General features: G+C 43.2%; 1 long non-coding RNA gene across 1 annotated transcript in view; it reads left to right on the forward strand.

Moving 5' to 3' along the window:
* LOC136390808 (uncharacterized) overlaps positions 1-14,098 on the forward strand; it is a 34,145-nt gene extending 20,047 nt beyond the window's left edge. The window contains exons 3-4 of the long non-coding RNA XR_010748770.1: positions 10,435-10,517; positions 13,280-14,098. This is a non-coding gene — a long non-coding RNA (uncharacterized lncRNA). The remainder of the gene's footprint in view (positions 1-10,434; positions 10,518-13,279) is intronic.
* Positions 14,099-17,002: the final 2,904 nt, after the last annotated feature.

Below are 17,002 nucleotides of genomic sequence, written 5' to 3' on the forward strand. Positions count from 1 at the left end.
CAATTTTGGCTTCAAGCCAGCGACCTTTGGGCTCAAGCCAGCAACAACAGGATCATGTTGATGATCCCACACTAAAGCCCATGCTCCCATGCTCAAGCAGGCAACCTCGCGTTTTCAAACCTAGGACTTCAGTGTCCCAGGTTGATGCTCTATCTATTGCGCCACCACTGGACAGGCACAATAATGTTTATGTGAGGACAGAAGGAGGAAAATAGAATTGGGGAGATAACCTAAGAATGCTTTATCTGTGAGGTTTTATTTCTTTTCTTTAAAAAAGTTATCTGAAACAAATAGGTTAAATTGTAGTTTTCTGATTATGGATGGTAGGTAGTCTTGTTATTTCATATATATTATTTTCTTTATTAAATTGTTTTTCAAAATTACAAAAAGAGAAAAATGGTGTTAGGAAGGGAATATATTTTCACCTACTTCATATCTATGGGGGTGTGTTGTGCTACTAGTGATCTAGAATGGAAGAATCGGACTTTCTTTTTAAGAAGGAAAGAGCAGAACCTTAGGGTTTTAGATCAGAAGGGACCATAGGAAACAGCTAGGCCAGTGGTTGTCAGATGGCCCTGGGAAAGCCCAGCTTGGAGCAGTACTTCAAGGGGCTGCTGGGGCCAAGAGTGGGTCCCTTAGAGACCTCGCACCTTCTCTTACCCTATCCTTACCACCCCCACCTTCCTTTCAACCAAAGGAAATCTGCCTCTGTCTGTATGTTATGTTGTGGTTCCAAAGAAGATGTCATCGTTCAAAAAGATGGTCTGGCCCTGGCCAGTTAGCTTAGTTGGTTAGAGCATTGTCCTGAAACACTAAGGTTGTGGGTTCGATTTCCTGTAAGGGCACATACAGGAAGTGACCAATGAAGGTAAAACTAAGTGAAACAACAAATGAATGTTTCTCTCTCCTTCCTCTCTCTGTCTCTTTAAAAGCAATCAATTAAAAAAATTCACTTAGCCTGACTAGGAAGTGGTGCTGTGGATAGAGCATCAGCCTGGGACACTGAGGACCTATGTTCAAAACCTTGAGGTCGCCGGCTTAAGCATGGGCTAATCAGCTTGGGTGTGGAGTCACTGGCTTGAATGTGGGGTCATAGACATGACCCCATGATCATTGGCTTGAGCCCAAAAGTCAATGGCTTGAGCAATGGGTCACTCGTTCTGCTGGAGCCCCCAGTCAAGGCACATATGAGAAGCAATCAATGAACAACTAAGATGTTGTAACTATGAGTTGATGCTTCTGATCTCTCTCCCTTCCTATCTGTCTGTCCCTGTCTATCTCTCTCTCTCATGAAAAAATAAAATAAAAAATTACTTAGATGTTCTGTTGTTTAAGTAAATATACACATACATGCATGCAAGCACACACACACACTTGGATAGTTTGAGAACCACTAATTCATTCCAACCTTCAGTATTGTGTGATTGAGGAGTCTGAATCAGGAAAGAAAAGTGTCTTAAAATCCATAAAAGGTGTTCCTGTCTCCCAGTAAATCTCTTATTTGTGAGTCAGAGACCAGGCCGTTGTAAACCCACAGAGGAAGCCTTATGATTTTCCAGTAACTGGAATTGTTTTATCTGAAAGATTTCCTGAAGTCATGGAATCTGAGGACAGGGGTGTGGAGACAAGGAAGGAGGGGGTGTTTCTTGTTCATCCTCCTGCCTCCAAATGAATAAAGAAACTGTTGAAAAGTGGATGATTAGGAAGGGGAGAATAAGCAATAAATCTTTAAGTGTGAAAAGTAGTTTTAAAAAACCAGGATTCCCCAGAGCTCAAGTGGACACAGAGATGTTTTCTCCATTGCTTTTGTAAAAGTATGTGTATTTTCCTTGTTCTGTCTTTCTAAGTCTGCTTTGTGTCTGTCTTTTGTTTGACTTTCATATTCATTATATTTTATTTGAAGTGAAAGGAAAGGCGGGGAGTCCTCCCTCCCAGGCACAAAATCCCAGAGGAGATTTTCTTTGCCAGTTGTGGAATTCAAACTGTACAGAGGTTCGGAGGATCCACCAACACAGAGGAGAGCGGGGACCATTCCACCCAAGAACACTTGCTTGGCAAGGAGTGTGCTGTGCAGCGTGGGACACAGTATGAACAGTATCTACTCCTGGAGACTGTCCATCTTAAGCTTTTGAACAGTATTTCATTGACTTGATTTGTCAGTGAAGTGTTGCATTAAGATGTTGCCCTCAAATTAGTTTTTATAGATTATATTTAGGTGTAGCTAAGAGAACTGATGACTAACATTTTTTGGACGCATATCTGCTGGGTAGTCATCATTGTCCTGGGCATTTGTAGGCTGTCCTGGAAACGGTTGGTGTCCTATTTAGCTTCCATCTCTCCCTTTCTTCCTTCTAACAGAACCCCAACTTTTTTCATCTATATTTTCCTTTTGAGATCCAGAGAAGGGTGACCCCATCTGTATGGCCAGTGGCCACTACCATGGCCATTCACATGCAGGTTCCCATTGAATTCGGGAAGACAGTAAAGAAATGGCAGAGTTGGAAGATGGTGGGCCATTCTGTCTATTGGTGTCTCACCAAGACAGGCAAGCCACAAGAGAAGCCAAGGAAAAAGCAGAAAACCTACTTTTCCCATAGAGGGCAAGGGATCAGGGAAGCCTCTGCAATGCTGATGGCAGGAACCGAGAGCGAGAGACCCCAGTCTGCTTCATTTTACAGTGTAGAAAATTAAAGCCTTTAAGCCAATATACAAATAAGGAAGTCTCTGATACAAAGCCATTTATCTGAGGCATAAATGGGATTCCTTATAAGAGTGTACCATCCCCTGTCATGCAACAGTCAAGGGTGTGGGGAAAAGCTTAGTTTTGAGAAGATTTTAATATTAGAAGGGAGGGAAAGGCTTAGTCTTAAAACTAAGCCTTAGGCCAGGGGTCCCCAAACTTTTTACACAAGGGGCCAGTTCACTGTCCCTCAGACCGTTGGAGGGCCGGACTATAAAAAAAAAACTATGAACAAATCCCTATGCACACTGCACATATTTTATTTTAAGTAAAAAAACAAAACGGGAACAAATACAATATTTAAAATAAAGAACAAGTAAATTTAAATCAACAAACTGACCAGTATTTCTTTCTTTTTTTTTTTTTTGTATTTTTCTGAAGCTGGAAATGGGGAGAGACAGTCAGACAGACTCCCACATGCGCCCGACCGGGATCCACCCGGCAAGCCCACCAGGGGGCGACGCTCTGCCCACCAGGGGGCAATGCTCTGCCCCTCCGGGGCGTTGCTCTGCCGCGACCAGAGCCACTCTAGCGCCTGGGGCAGAGGCCAAGGAGCCATCCCCAGCGCCCGGGCTATCTTTGCTCCAATGGAGCCTTGGCTGCGGGAGGGGAAGAGAGAGACAGAGAGGAAGGAGGTGGGGGTGGAGAAGCAAATGGGCGCTTCTCCTATGTGCCCTGGTCGGGAATCGAACCCGGGTCCCCCGTACGCCAGGCCGACGCTCTACTGCTGAGCCAACCGGCCAAGGCTGACCAGTATTTCAATGGAAACTATGCTCCTCTCACTGACCACCAATGAAAGAGGTGCCCCTTCTGGAAGTGCGGCGGGGGCTGGATAAATGGCCTCAGGGGGCCGCATGCGGCCCGCGGGCCGTAGTTTGGGGACCCCTGCCTTAGGCTATAAGGACTTTGCCAGCCTACAGCCTGTCTCCCACACCCAAAGTGAGCAAACATATACATCATATTTACAAACTTATTTGACCAGCACTATCTCATTCCAAAGGTAAGTATTAATTAGTCTACACAATCATGATATTTCCATTACCCTTAACAACGAGTGACTTAATAAAGGTCATTTGATACAATTCGGCCATTGAAGCATAAAGGGAAATCATTTTGAGGGAGGCTAAAGGTTTTGGGAAAGAGACAGAAAGAGATGGCTTTTCTCTCTGGGTATTATGTCTGGGGGGATTCCTGAAGTTGCTGTCGTCATCTTGTTACCAGCCTAAGGACAAATGTCAGCACAGAGAGGGGGCAAAGCCAGGAAACCTGATATTTCTCCCTGGAGCTTGGGATAACCCTGGATTTAGTATGGATATGACTTCCTCGTATGTAATATGATCATTTTCTTAGTGCTAACGCCATATTAAATTGGGGATTCTGTTACTTGCATCAGAAAACATTCTGAGATCCATAGGTTAGTTCACTTAGCCTTCATCACTGTCCAAGCAGTATCTATCTATTTCCTTCTTACTGATTAACAAATGCATTTAAGTTAATACAGCTGGTATGCAGCTTACTCCAAATTCAATCCAGTTCTGACTTCATGAAGGAGATGGGGCCAGGCATTGTCCTGAGGCTAAGGGCAGGATTTTGTTCACCAGTATCTAGTACAGTACCTGTCATGTAGTAGCCATTTTGAATGAAAATTAGCTCAAATCCCAGGTTTATTTTATTAACCTATGCTACTAATTTGAAAATAACAGGTAACTTTTATTTTCTGCAGTATGGTAGCCCAGATAGTCTTGGAAAACCCTGCAATGGACAAATACCTAAAATCTCTAAAAATAATAAAAAAAATCTTAGATACTCTTAAAATGTATTGCTGAGCTGGCATGCCTACACTCACACACACACACACAGGCACTCTGAGGGAAAAATCTGTCAACTTCTAGAGACCACAGGCTCCACCCAAGCTGAAAGATCAGATCGGAGACACCAGCATGAAGCTGAACTTCTTTAAGCTGAACTGCGGTGGGAGAGGGGTCCCCTACAAAGGGGCTCATAAGAAAGTACTTATCTTGAAAGAAATCTCATTGAGATATGTATCACCATAACCCCACCCTTAACTCAAGTTTCTGGTCCAAATTCACTTTACCTGCATATTCTGGAAAACCTCAAATTGGGAATGTCATTTAAATTGCTCCTGGATAGACAGGGATTCTCAATGCCTAGAGGAAGCAGATGTAAATTTTCTTGGGAGGACCACTCCCAGCTAGGCCTCAAAGAATCCCAGCAAGAAAAGAGTCAATAAACTCATATTCACAGTTTTTAAATACAAATCACAAAACCCACAAGGACATAAAATGCCATGGGAGTCAACAGAAGCAACAAGCAGAAGAATCAGACTTCAGATATTGGAATTATCAAACCACAATATAAATTAGTTTATAAATACTGTATAAACATTTCAACTCAGTAGAATGAGAAAAGGAAAGAAGTCTTGGGGGGTGCAGAAAAAAGGTGAGAGAATGAAGAGGGAGTTGAACTTGCTTTTTTAAAAAAATTCAGTCAACGTATACAAATCACTCAAATAATACAATGATAGGTGCATGTTGTAATGATTCTAGCAATGAAAACTGTAAGAAAATGTGAAATAAGCAAAAAAAAATAGGTGTTTCTAGTAAAAAACTATTCATTGTTCAGGGCACACCCTTTAGGACTACCTGATTCTAGCTTTTCATTGCCTTTGAGCTACCCTACAACTCTGTAAATAGCAGGTAACCAATGGCAATGCAAAATAATTCTTGCCATAGATATGCAAGGGAATTCTGTCCAGTACAGGGACGATGTCTCTCCCCACCCAAGCAAAAGCCTCTTTGCCTCCATTTGTAAATTCCTTGTCTATAAATATTGTCCTTTGGATTCCTTGAAACCAGTTACAACATCTGCCTAGTCCTCTCATTAAGAATGAGTTTCAACTATCTTGATTGATTTTTAGGGGGGGGGGAGGGAGAGAGAGAGAGGGAGAGAGAGAGAGAGAGAGAGAGAGAGAGAGAGAGAGAGAAAGGGGAGGAGCAGGAAGCATCAACCTCATATGTGCCTTGACCAGGCAAGCCCAAGGTTTTGAACCGGCAATCTCAGCGTTCTAGGTCGACTCTTTATCCCACTGCGCCACCACAGGTCAGGCAGTTTCAACTATCTTTAATGTGTGTTTTTTTATGTCTATAGCAAAGTCATGAGTTTTACCTTTTCTATTAAGTTGTCCTTATGACAAGAAGTATAACAAAATAGAATAAAAAGTGGAGTCCCCTTCTTTCTTAACCCTTGAAAACCACTATGATCTGGCAATCCTGGACAGAGAGGTTGTAATCCCTGAGAGGTTGTTCAGAGCATACTGCCCCGCCTTCCAGGCAGAGTCCACAGGTCCTTGTAAAGGCTGCTCCCAAGGTTAGCAGCTGGCCTAGTTTCCTTTGGTGCAACACTGCCTGGGTTCAAATCATAATTCCACCACTCAAATCTGAGAGATTTGGGACAAGTTCTTTAAACCCTCTGCACCTCAGTGTCCTCATATGAAAATGAAGATAGTAATACAACTCACCTAGTGGGGTTCTTGTAAAGATTAAATGAGTTCTGGTCTTGTCTGGTTGGCTCAGCAGTAGAGTGTCAGCCTGGCGTGTGGAAGTCCTGGGTTCAATTTCTGGTCAGGGCACACAGGAGAAGCAACTATCTGCTTCTCCACCCATTCCCTTTCTCTCTCTCTCTCTCTCTCTCTTCCTCACTCCCCCCCTCTCCTACTGCAGCCATGGCTCAAATGGTTTGAGCAAGTTGGTCCTGGGCACTGAGGATGGCTCCATGGACTTGCCTCATGCACTGAAATAGCTCAGTTGCTGAGCAAAAGATCAGCGGCCCCAGATAGGCAGAGCATTGCTCTCTAGGGGGCTTACCTGTGGGATACTGGAAGAGGCGCATGTGGGAGTCTGTCTCCCTGCCTCCTGCCTCTCACTTAAAAAAAAAATATATATATATATATACATGGATTAGAATGATTTAATATATATATATTAAATAAGTTCTATTTGTAAGTCACTAGAAATAGTGCCTCAATCATTGGTTAAAGCGAGTCTTAGTTAACACTATTATTGTCTGCATGACTGAATGGTCTATTTTCAGGCAAATTTCAATTTAAAACAGTATCACTGCTTCATAAAAAGTACTGCTTTCTTAATCTTTCTCTTTGCTATTCCTTTTCACCCACCCACTGTTTCTGGTGAACTCCTGGGAACAAGACTGTATGCGGGGGAGACACAGAGAAAAAAGTAGGAGGTGAATGCCAGGCATCAGCGGGATTGGCACATCTATAGCATCCAATTTGAGGTGGGAGAGGAGGGAAGTACCGAAAATTTTGTCTGTCTCAAAATATCCTATCAACGTCAGTCAGCCATGTGGTTAAGTGAGTTGCTCCCCTTAGTCGATTCATTTAACTGGAGGGGAAATATTTTCTCCAGAAGACCCCATGAAAATGTAATGGAACAAATGGGGAAGCCATACAGAGTCGCTGCTAAGCCTGCAGCCTCTGAGGCCACATTGCTTGTGTCGGACATCCTGGTCTGCCATTTTCCAGCTGCGGCAACTTAAACAGGTTACTGAAATTTCTTCACCTGATAGGCTTTCAAGAGGATTAAATGAGACAGGGAACATAAAGTGCCTGGAAAATTAGCACTCAATAATCCAGTGGTGCACACAGGATAGAGGCTTAGAGATGCCTTGACCAAGATTTCACACTGTAATCACCAGGAGAGTTTATTAAAATACAAGGGCCCAGGTACTAAGTGGGAACCCTGGGAGCTGAGCAGTTATTCTCCCCAGAGGGGGAGGGGCTACAAACAAGCCACAATTGTTCCCTGCACTGGTACACCGGAATACTAAGTCGTATCCATGTGATGCTAAAAAAATCAAGAGGCCAAATGATATAGTGAGAAAGGACCAGCTTTGGTGTTGGACAGGTCTGTGATGAAACTTGGACCCTTTCAGTTGCTGGCTATGTGACTTTGGGAAAGGCATGTCATCTCTTTGAGCCTCAGTTCCCCCACATGTGCAGTAGAGACTATTATAGCTTTCTTTATTGTGAGAAATAATTTAAGCAAGGCAGTGCCTGATGGTTAGCCAATGTTAGCACCACTTGTCTTTCCAAGAGGGAGCCCTCACTTCATTCAACACCAAGCCTTCTGAGAAGTGGGGAGATGGAACTTCTGGGAGCATCCCTGGAGCAATTGAACTGTGCAGCCATGCAGCTGGGCTGTAGGCATTGAATGGAAGTGAATTTCCTTCAGAAGGAGCAGCCGCCAGGTCATTGGTCAGGGTTCCTGGTGGGTGGGTCACTGAGGATTGGCGCCAGCTCACAGGTGTCAGTAGTAGGGAAGCTGGGCATAGCAGCGGGGAGAGCTCTTTGGGTTTTTCCTTATTAAAAAGTAAATTGTCCATTTCCAGAAGTTAGGAGCCTTCAAATTAGCCTTTGAGATATTCTCTCGCTGCCAGTTGAACTAGAAGATCCCAACCAGGCTGAGCCCTAATGAGGAGGGGTAAGCCGTGTAGTTATGGTTGTTGGTGGTGGTGTTCCCTTCCATCCAGGGGAAAAGCCCCTTTGATGTCTCTCTCCATTCACTCCTTGAGTTAGAGTCTTGGAATAGAATGATTTAACTCTCAGCATTAAATGCACAGGCTGATTCACACACATTATAACACATAACCAATAACAGACAGCCAAACCAGAAGAGGTTCTGGGGCCTAGTCAACAGAGACGACAGACACAGCAATTTTTCTTTCCCTGTTTCCCCCCACCCCAGTCTCTCAGCAGTAGTCCCCCATCTGTCCAGGTGAGAAGGAAGCTATCAAAAGGGGAATTTCCCCTGATGTTCTTTGGGTCAACTAGCTCAAGATATGGCCAGTTTTGAGATTAGGATATGTGACTACACAGTCACAATCGATAAAAACAGGAACTATCAACAAGGATGTAAGACCACTCCCAACCAGATTTATAGTTTATAACCAGCAGAGACCAGCTCCATCCCATATTTCAACTAATTAGGCCAGTGTTTTTCAACCAGTGTGCCGCGGCACACTAGTGTGCCGTGAGACACGGTCAGGTGTGCCGTGGGGAAATTAAACATGGGTCCCCAAACTATGGCCCACGGAGGCTATTTATCCGGCCCGCCGCCAGCCGCCTCCATCTGAACATAAACATTCCCCTCACAATCCCTCCAGCTATCAGCAACAGGAAGAGTGGAAGCACAGGGAATGCTCACTGACCAATCACCTTTTAGGATTCATCCCGACCACTAACGATGAACCAATAGTAGGCCGCCTCTCATCCACACCCAGGAAGGTCCCTGCTCAGGCTGCTGCGTACTTGTCATTGTGTGGCCTTGGCGAGTAGTTGAAGCTGCTACTCCTCCCCATGGTCCTGATTTCTAATCCTGGTCAGGACTGGAGGTAAATGTTGCCACCACTAGATGAAGCCTCAGCTTCAGCTGGTTATGTATAGATATTTGACCTTTTCCTTTTTAAAAGAGGCCCCCGCAGAGGGTGATATACAGTGCATCACAATGTTATCTAACTGTAAAGCTAAAGTTTGCTGATCTTCCTTTGGACAGTTTTTGGTTATCTGTTGCCAAGGAGTTCCCCATTCTGGCCAACAAAGCTATTTTGACATTGCTCCCGTTTTCAACCACATATCTATGTGAGCTGAGCTTCTCAAGCTTGACTGTGATAAAAACTAAAAACAGAGAGAGACTGAGAACTGTTTTGGAAGAGCTTTGTGTGTGTCTTTCTACCATTCCTGCCAGGATATCCCTTTTGTGTTCATCGAAACAGGCCCAGGTTTCACACTAAGTGAGTATAAATACATTTAGAAACTATATTATTAACTATATGTATAATATGTACTGTGTTAGAGTGTCATTTTGTGTCATTTTGGTAGGTGGTGTGCCCCAGGATTTTGTAAATGTAAAAAATGTGCCGTGGCTCAAAAAAGGTTGAAAATCACTGAATTAGGCAACTAATTTCACCTACCTGTAACCCCTAGCCTTATAATATGCTCATTGTAATACATTAGCATGCTAAACAACACACCTGTACCAATGCGTTAACAGAAAGCTCATATAAGGAGAAAATAATCCACGGAACTCCTCTGAGAAAGCTCCAGCCCTTTCCCAGGAAGATCCTGAATATTCCTTCCCCTTGTTGAACACCTTACCCCTGACTAAATGAACCTCGATATAGGGAGGAACTTCCGCTAAAGAGGGGCTTTTCTGTGTGTGGAGTAGCCACTCTCTGTTTCATGCTTCACTAATAAGCCCACGTTAGCTTTAAAGTCTATGCTGGCTCGTCACTGAATTCTTTCCTGCATGAAGCCAAGAACCCACAGTGGGTCATGGACCCCTGGACCACCTGCATCAGTTTTCCCAAGTCTTTTCTAGACATCAGACCTTCTAGCAGGAAATAGTGAAAATAGGGCTGAGAAGGGGAAGAGGAGCTTGAAAGTCAATTACCACTTTCTTTGCAGTTGTCTCTTTGTTATTCACTTTATGAGTCCTTGCTCTTGGACTCTTACTGACATTTTGCCTTCATTCTGGTCATTGCTGTTTCTCACTCTGTTTCCAAGAGCACGTGCTGCCCATCCCTCTCTCAAGTGTGCAGCAGAAACATCCAGAAACCTCTGCTGGTGAGTTCCTCACCTGTCTTATTCCTCTTTACAGCTCAGCCCTTCGCATAGTACCCGGCTCCTGGATGGTCCTCAGTCATGGCTGAACCAGGGGAGTGGCTTATTGTTGCACAGGAGGTGAAGCTTAACTTACAGAAGGGAACTCGGTTATGGCCCCTCTAAAAGGTGGCTCTGTCCATTGCAGGCTTTATGGGCAGAGGGCAAAGGAGAGGCAGGGAGGAGGGAGACCAACAGCTCTCCAGCTCCTCCTCCAGGCATGGGAAACACTTGGGATTTGGAACCCGAAACCTGAATTCAAGAGACAGACCTTCCACTTACTAACTGCATGAACCTTGGGCTATTTACTTAAGCCCTCTGAACCTCGGTTTGTTTATTTATTGTTTCCTGGAAAATATAATAAGATTTTTCTTTCCTGCCTCACAATCAAAAATGTTGTGACAACTTAAAAAATAACATTTATGAACATACTCTATAAAGACGTATATGAATGACAGCTATTATTTTTGGTAAAGTGGTTTGACTAGTGGGTTCAAAGTGTCATGGTTCAAAGCTATCAGTGCCTACTACGTGCTAGGGGTTTCCTTACATACATGCCTAAGGTCGAAAGAGCGCTCCGAAAGCAGCTCCAAGAAGGGAGCCATTCATAGACCGCAGGCAGCCTGGGGTGTCCTGGGATGTGTCCGTTGCTGAAGCCTATAGCCTTACTTCCCCTGGTGTCTGAAGCCGTAAATAACACCCAAGACATTCTCATTTGGCTTCAGGACACCCCCGGCTGAGTCTGTGAATGGCCCCCTTCTTCGGGCTGCCCCTCTTTGCACCGGTACTGGCCGCGGTCTCTGGGAATACTGAGAAATAACCAAATATCAATACAATGTCGGCTGCAGCCACATACAGATCATGGACACTGTGATTCCAAGTACCCGTGTCCAATCTAATAGGAGATATTGTAGGAGGGAAACAAACACCACATTTTTGTTCTTTCCCTCCTCTCCCACCTCAAACCAGATGTTACAGAAATGCCAACTCCCCTGCTGGTAGTCAGTCCCGCTGATTTCTGGCATTCACCTCCTCCTCCTTTGCTCCTTCTTGTCCCCTCATACAGTTTTGTTCCCAGGAGTCCACCAGAAACAGTGGGTGAATGAAAAGAAATAGCAAAGGGAAAGATGAAAACAAACAAACAAACAAAAATAAACCTTAGCACTTTATTGGGAAGCAGTGATACCACTTTAGATTGAAATTTGCCTGAAAATAGACTATTCAGTCATATTCAGACAATAATAAATTATATTTAAACACCAACACCGGTGCACATTTTATGCAGATGTGCATGTGGCCCTCTTGGATCTTTAGAGGATGGTGTGACAACATCCTAAGTAGAGCACCATGGTTAAGAATGAGGTGTTGACGTCCATCAGACTAGGTGTTGAGTCCTAGCTCTTCTGATTACTAGCTACATGACCTCAGGCAAGCTGCATGACTCTCTGTGTCTGTTTCCTCTTCTATAAAATGGGAATTGTATAGTGCCCACCTCATGGACAAGCTGTGAGGACTGAGTAGAGAAAGCATTGGAGGCTTTCCTTTATAGTGGCCTGGCAGGAAACAGTGACCCTAATGGAATCCATTCCTCTCCTCTGCTTTTTTCTCTCCTTGTCAATTACTTATCTTATTAGCCTCCACCCAGGGGTACCTGATTCAAAGCTCACGCTTCCTCTTGCAAGGCATCTAGCCCTAAAAACTCTCTTCCCTTTCTTTTATGAGGAGCTATGTTGGCTTTGAGAGAGATTTCTTAAATTATCTTCCTCAGTTGCAAGTGACTCAGCTGTTGCTTAGAAATTTAATTAGCAATAGAAGGCTCAAGAAAGATAAACCTCTGGGGACTTTCTCTCTTCCTTGGTCAGCTGTGAGCAGGGGAGAATGGAACAATGAGGAAGCTTCCAGAACTGCACTGTCCAAAATGGTAGCCACAGTGGCTATTGAGCATGTGAAATGTGACTGTTCAAATTAAGATGCGCTGGCAGTGTAAAATACATAACAGATTTTGTTTTTTATTTTTTGGTTTTTTTATTTATTCATTTTAGAGAGGAGAGAGAGAGAAAGAAAGAGAGAGGAGAGAGAGACAGGGGGAAGGAGCTGGAAGCATCAACTCCCATATGTGCCTTGACCAGGCAAGCCCAGGGTTTTGAACCGGTGACCTCAGCATTTCCAGGTCGACACTTTATCCACTGTGCCACCACAGGTCAGGTCACACCAGATTTTTGAATATTTGTGTAATACAGCCTGACCAGTGGTGGCACAGGGAATAGAGTGTCAACCTGGGACACTGAGGTCCCAGGTTCAAAACCCCAAGTTCGCTGGCTTAAGTGTGGACTCATCTGGCTTGAATTCAGGCTTACCAGTTTGAGTGTTGGATCACTGGCTTAGGGTGGGATCACCAACATGACCCCATGGTCACTGGTCTGAGCCCAAAAGTTGCTGGCTTAAAGCTCAAGGTCATTGGCTTGAGCAAGAGGTCACTGGCTTGGCTGGAGCCTTCAGAACAAGGCACATATGAGAAGCAATAAATGAACAACTAAAGTTCTGCAACTCTGAGTTGATGCTTCTCATCTCTCTCCCTTCCTGTCTCTGTCTACCTCTCTCTTAAAAAAAAAGAATATAAATGTCTTTTAAATATTTTTTATATTTATTATAAGTTGAAATAATAGTATTTTGTATATATTGGTTTTACCTGTGTTAACATGGCTACTAGACAATTTAAAATTATCTATGTGGCTGTGGCATGAGGCTGTTTTAGAGTCTTCATAATTTAATGATGACTTAATAATGTGCCAACACTTTTTAAAAGTGACTGTATGTAAATAGATCTTTTTTTTTTCCTTTAGGAAGCAGGTATTGTTAAAGCTGTTTTTCCCACAAGACCACAGCACATTCTATGTTTGGACAACCAGTAGACCTGCTTGGCTGGAGCAGAGTCAAGCTGGGAATAAGCAGATGTGAGAATACTAACTTGGGAATCAAGAAACCTGGCTTCTTGTCCTGCTACACCGCTAAATAGCTGTGTGACCTGTAGCAAATTATTACACCTCTCTGGATCTCAGAATGTTACTTAAAGAAAATAAAGGGATTGCCTGGATTAGAATTTAAGGATGGGAAGCTAGGAGCCTATGGGCTGAATATAGGAAGAGATTCATTTGCATGTTTTGGCCACACTGTTTTATAGTTTATTTTATTTACATACTTTCAGGCAGGGGTTAGGCCCTGTCCTATTGACTGGAGCTCCTACCACTCCCCTTGGACTCTCATTTGACCACTTCACACACTTTCATACCTGCCTCGGCTGCAAATATTAAGCTACAGGTAGAATGTCTCCACGGAAGGACTGCTGACTCTCCCTTCTGCTTACACTAATGCTGACCATTCTTAGAACCAGGAGGTCTTAAGTGGTGGCTACCAATCTACTCTAAGCAGAATATTTGTCTCTCCTTCTAGCCCTCTCTCTCTCTCTCTCTTTAATTGGTTACCATCTTAAACTTCCAACAAAAACAGCACCATATCCTCCTGTGGAAATCATAAATATTAAATTAGAAGGAAACAAAAATAATCTATTCAGGGCCAACCTTTCATTTTACAAAGAAAACCAAAAGAAATCGAGGGCACATGGCGCTTTTATACTTGCATGTGTCTGTGATTTTATCACCTGGCTTGGAAAATAAGATAAAAATAAGGAAAAAAATGAGATAAAATAGAATTTTTTTAGAATTCAAGTCTTATACCTGTTTGCAATTCCTTTACATGAAATCGCGGTAGAATTTTCTTTTTCTTTGTTTTAAATAAACATTCAATGGGATGACTGGCTAGAAAAATAGTATAGAACTGCTTCCCTTTCCTTGTGATTATGCTATATAAAACACAAACAAAAAATAGGTGAATGTAACCCACGCCATGAAAGTAAATAGCTAAGGCATTTTAAAGCACTGAAAGCAGCCTTTTTGCAGGGATAATAGCAATTTGGATGTGAGCTACTGCTTTTGCATATTAAACACAAGTCTTTGTCTCTTTCACCTCAGTAGTGTGAGAAAGCAAAATCTGATTTGATGGGGGGGGGGGAGGAAAAGACCATAAATAAAAGGGTGTGTTGTTTTCTGAAGGACATTCTTCCTAATGGCATTCTGCCCAGAAGCCCTTTTTTCTTGGCTAAAGCGTGTGATCAGGAGAAGTTGAGTAACCAGATTGAGACCCCAGAGAGTCTGGAGAGACCACAAAATTGATCAGTGCCTTCAGAGTCCAGACTTACACCAGACCTGACCCTGAGGCCAGACTGGTCAGTGTTGCTATCGAATAAACACAGTCATGGAAACTGCATGTGATCTCTGTCTGGAGAAATTCATGGTTGGCGATAAGGGAGATGCTCCCCAAACTTAGCTACTCACAGGTACCTCAGAAGTGTCTGAAGACATGATCATCCCCCAAAACCCCCCAACACTTCTCAGACATCTCTCTCTCTGGGAGGGAAATCTAACCCTGGATACATGGCCTGATTCAGGCAAGGAGTATCTCCTTGTATTTTTCCCAGACACATTGCACATAACAGCCATGACCTCTACCTTTAGGAAGCCAATGTCCAAAAAAGGGGAAAAGCAAGATCTATTGCTCATCCACAGAAATACAAAAAGGTAAATGCTGGGAGTTGTCTTAAGGATTGAAGGAGAAGTGGAAGCAAAAAACAACCTTTGCAAATGGCAAAAACCAATCCAACCAACTGAATTTAGTTCAGGAGATGAAAAGTAATAGTAAAGCAGTGTAGGGAGATACAGGCTTTCTCAATATGCATGTTCATTCTCTCCTCTGCAGATTACTGTCCTACCAGCAGGCCCTTAATTCTCCCTTTGTTTCTCCAACAATCTCTCCATCTAAGATCCGAGATACGTCAGGAACCCCACTTTTCCCATGAAGATTTTTCTAACCATCTCCCCCTGCCTTTACTATCTGTATCCTTCATTTGCCACCTATGTATGGCCTTGAGCTGCTTTTTAATATAGTTAAATATGTGCAGCTTACCTTCCTGCCAAGGCTGTAGACCCTTCAGAGGCAGAGCTTGGTGAGTGACAGCGTCTAGCTGAGCTGAGCACAGAGCTTTGGAGAAGAGCCCAGGAGAGCAGGATCCCTATCAGCCCTGGCCCGGGGCCTCACTGGGACACTGCGTTTCCCTGACTCCTCGCCTGGTTCCCTGCTTGGCCAAACAGGAATCACATTCCTCTGTCCCGTTTCTTTCCTCACCAGAAGGGAGAGAACCAAAGAGATGTTTATTTTCTTATTCAAAAGATAAGGTACCAGGGAAACAGAAAGTATATGAGCTGTCCAGGGAGGTTCGAGATGGTAATTGCTACCATCCAGATGATTATGGTTTTCTTAGAAAACCAAACCTTTTTCCCATTGAAATGAGCTAGACCATTTAAAAAACAGGCTAGCAAACAAAAGGAAGCAAAGAAAAACCTTCTACAGCCTCCTTGTGAATGTGGTTATCAGGCATCGGAGGACATTTATTTTTAAGCTTTGTACACATTGTGTTTACGCAAGTCACAAGTGAAATGCAGGTGGGTCCATAAAACAGGCATTAACAATAAAAATACAGTCCAAACTGAACTGTGCACTTAAAATTATTAAGATGATACATTTTTTACATTGTGTGTATTTTACCACAATTAAAAATGCGAAATAGTACAGTCTGTATATGATACCAACCATTCAACTAGGTGCAGCCAGTTGAAAATGGAAGCTGTGAGAACTCACACTGATGGGGAAGACGGGCTAAACTGTTTCTGCCTAATCGAAGGGCAAGTGCCGTCAATAACTATGACATACACAACTCAGGTAAGGAACAAAATGATCATTGAAGTTAACCATGGAATAAAGCATGTGTTAAGAAGAAAAAATTGAACTTGGAATTCAAATACACTTGTTGAATGCATAACTGTTATATATTCATTAGATGTCTGTTTTTATTTATATAATTCTCTGCCAAAAGAATATGAGACGGAGCCGAGAACTATCATAATATTATACAGTTGAATATGTAACTTCATCCATTTTCCCCTAAGTTAAAAGTCAGAATGTGCCAACAACATAAAAGCTCAGCCTGACGAATGAGGTGAGGAACAAAGGGAGGAAGCAGTGACTTTGGCTGCGTGTCTCTGATGGGCATGTCTGCGGAGAAAGTGCAACACCGAAGGCGAACCCTCCCTGCTCAAAACTTTTTGAAAGCTTCCCATTGTTTGTTGCAGCATTTCTCAAACATCTGACTTCAGAACTTTTTTTGTTTGTACTATATTGAGGAAAATCCCCAGTAGAAGCTAATTACCTACATCATGATAATGATGATAATAGCTAGTGTTGTCTAATTCCTATGTGCCAACACTATTCTCAGCACTTTATATACAGGGTGGGGCAAAAGTAGATTTATAGTTGTCTATATAGAAAATAATACAATAATTAAATAATAATACAAGAGGCCCTGGCCAGTTAGCTCAGCAGTAGAGTGTTGGCCTGATGTGTGGATGTCCTGAGTTCGATTCCTCATCAGTACACACAGAAGAAGTGACTATCTG

The sequence above is a fragment of the Saccopteryx leptura genome, chromosome 2, assembly GCF_036850995.1.
Source record: "Saccopteryx leptura isolate mSacLep1 chromosome 2, mSacLep1_pri_phased_curated, whole genome shotgun sequence".
NCBI classification, from domain to species: domain Eukaryota; kingdom Metazoa; phylum Chordata; class Mammalia; order Chiroptera; family Emballonuridae; genus Saccopteryx; species Saccopteryx leptura.